This window comes from Schistocerca piceifrons, chromosome 5 (assembly GCF_021461385.2).
Source record: "Schistocerca piceifrons isolate TAMUIC-IGC-003096 chromosome 5, iqSchPice1.1, whole genome shotgun sequence".
Taxonomy (NCBI): Eukaryota; Metazoa; Arthropoda; class Insecta; order Orthoptera; family Acrididae; genus Schistocerca; species Schistocerca piceifrons.
Window position 1 is genome coordinate 311,737,342 of NC_060142.1, and position 3,126 is coordinate 311,740,467.

Consider the following 3,126-nt stretch of genomic DNA (forward strand, 5'->3'; position numbering starts at 1 on the left):
ACAACATCTTTTTGCAATGTGAGCTCTCCTCGTCCTACATCCAATACGGCCTGATTTTGGTTCAGAAATCCATATGGAGTATTATATCAGTTTCCAGCAAAGGGATAACCAGAAAATTCTCTTCCAAGGTATGCCCTTTGCAGCTGAACATCAGATAGGTTTGTATCTGCACCTCCCTGTGCTTTCCTCTTAGTTCGCCAGTGATTTTCGTTTTCTTCAGCGTGATTGCTGGCCATGGGTAACTTGCAATGCATCTCTTGCACGCAGATTACGAGATCTCCGTGATATGAATAGCACTACGTAGATCCGGTGACGTTATTACTTCTTTTCCACAAGCAAAAGCTCTCTTGTGTCTTCATATTCTAGCATGTTCTTCTTGTTCGTTCCCATTGTTCCTGCGGCCTTGTTTTGAGCTTTGTCCGCAGCTGCCGGCGTCAGTTTCTGTTTAAACTTCTGCTTCGTTTCCCCTGTGACGGGGTGGATGGGCTAATCTGACTATTATGATCTTATTGATTTTCTTGCTGCCATCGACTGTAGTTCTCCCGGTTGTTTCTCTTCTGCTGTAGTTGTCCAGTATTCCGCTGGAACTGGATTGATTTTCGTTGTTCTCTCCAGTTTCATCTATGTTGTAATTATCGATGTAATTGCCTCACCTATCTCTGTTTTCGCATGGTGGCTGGTTACTCCATCTATATTTTCAGTTGTTGTTTTCCCGTGATCGATAATTTCCCCCATTCTGTCTGTTGTCGTTCCTTTATAACTAGTCTTGCCAACTGCGGTCATTGTTTCTGTTCCACCTCTTGCGTTTTGTATCCCGTTGACATAGTCTAATCAATCAATGGAATTGTTGCACCTTCTGATGAGGAGTTGTTGGTACTGCACAGGTAATTCAAAGTAACAGTGCTTCATAATTGCCCTGTGACTGTACGGATAGTCCAAAAACCAATTCTTCTTCATTAACGACTTAAAGAACTTCATAGGACTACGGAATCCTGACCCTTTTAGATCTTTGCCTAGCATAATCTCCTGCTTAATTCTTTTCTGTGTGTCTTGCGACCTATATGTGTTAAGGAAAGTGTTCCTGAGCTCTCTATATGAGCGACAGCTCTCAGCAACACTGCGCATGTGTTCCGAAATCAATCCCTCTAAAAATCCGCAGATAAATTCCAGCTTGTAGTTCAGTGCCCACGATTCCGACAGCACTTTATTGTAGTGGACTATCCAACTTTTTGGATGTAATGTATTGTTATTCTCTTTGAACACTTGGAAATTTTGAGTGGATAAGAAATGTTTGTGGTCGAATGGTTCAACATTTCCAGCGAACGAATTTTCCCTCGTTTCTGCCCCACGCGTCTCCATAAATCGGTGTCGAAACGATTCTTGTGCACTGTTAAGGTCATCTCTTATGTCTTCAGATTCACGAAATAATGTTTCCGATCGCCGAAAACGTACATAATTGTGTTCTGGTTCGGTTTCTACCATACTTCACGTCTCCGACAGGGCGCGCTTCGTCGTGGTGTGTTCTCCTGCGGCATTCGCCTTTGTTTCAACGATGTTGTCTCGTGTTGCGCATCGAAATGTCGTAATACACACTCTTCTCTCGTTCTCTAATAACTGGGGTTGCTGTTATTCTAATTTCACGGTCCACTGATGTGCTTGCTGGACGTCTTTTGCTGTTCGGTGGTCCGAGTCTGCTCTTCTTTAACCTCTAACATTTATGATTGTTTGTTGTCGATCTGTTCGATGCGCTCCACGTTCTCACTGATCTTGTCCTGCGTATCCTGGCCGATCTCTCTTCCGCGTTTTTCGAGGGTATCAAGAACCTTTTCGTTTTTCGAGGGTATCAAGAACCTTTTTTGTTTTGCACATTTCGGTTTTGGTCTGTTGTACTTGTTTTTTAGCTAATAAAGCGTCCTTGCTTGCACCTTGGGCTGCTAATGTTGCCGCTCTGGCATCGCGGCTTGCCTAGTTCCCGACCTCTTGCGTCTTTGTCGATGTTTTCTCGGCGCATTCTGCCTCTTCTTTAACAACCATGACTTCCTTCTTAACCTGCTCTATACTATCAACAAGCTGTTCCGCTATCGTCCTTATCTCCTTCTCTCCTTAGTGACTAATTCATTCATTTCCTTCATCTCCTTTGATGTTCTCTCTCTCCTGCCTCCTCCTCCGCTTCTTGTCCGTTCCGCTCCATTTCCTGCATGAACCGCATGATGGCCTCAAGTTGAGATCCACCGCTAATAGTTCCAGGACTAGATGAACGCGATTCCAGCGCCCTGTGACTGTTCGTGAGTCTGCCCCTCTACTCTCACTCTGCCATGCCAACAGATTCTAAATTTCGCTCTGCTGTGGTCGTTGACCAACTGAATGTCCTCGTCATAGTCAGATAATTCCGCATTCGACATATCCGCAAGATCAGCTACTTCATTCGACTGAAAATTCTCCACTCTTTCTCATGATCAATGCTACTGGTCTGACATCGATCTATTTCTGACGAGATTCGAATATTATCATTGCTGTGGAGTGAATATGCCTTGCTTCTAGTGAGCGGATACTCAGGTTTCTACTCCTGAGAAATTTCAATTGCTCCTCGTCATAGGCCACACAATTATACCCTGAAATTCGCTCTGGCGAGCCTCTATTTCTAAATCCCAGGCAACGCATATCAAATAAAAACAACCCTAACCTACGTTAAAATGCACCACGTTAATGCAGCTCTGAACAAATATCGAGATTGTGGAGTCGTTCCAGCATCTGCAGAGCAGCGATGTGCGGCGCCCGTAATTCACTACTGCGGGAACGAACCACGCAGAGTCGCGGCTGGCGATCTCTTTGACGGATCGCAATCACTCTCTAATGGGGTCCTAAAACCTCGGCAGATTCCAGCGTGTGACACTCCCATTCGCCAGTCATACCATGGAGCAATTTGACTCACTTATACGGCAATGTGCAAAAGGACATACCTGTCACGAATGAGATTGCCCTCAGCACAATGAGTAGTCCAAGATGAGTCAGATCTAAATTGTCAGCACAGCTAAGTCCTCACCACAGGCTTCCCAGTCAAGACCAGTGCTAGTGCGAAGTCATGCTCAGGACAATTGTCCCAAGTGCACACCACTAATTACAAAA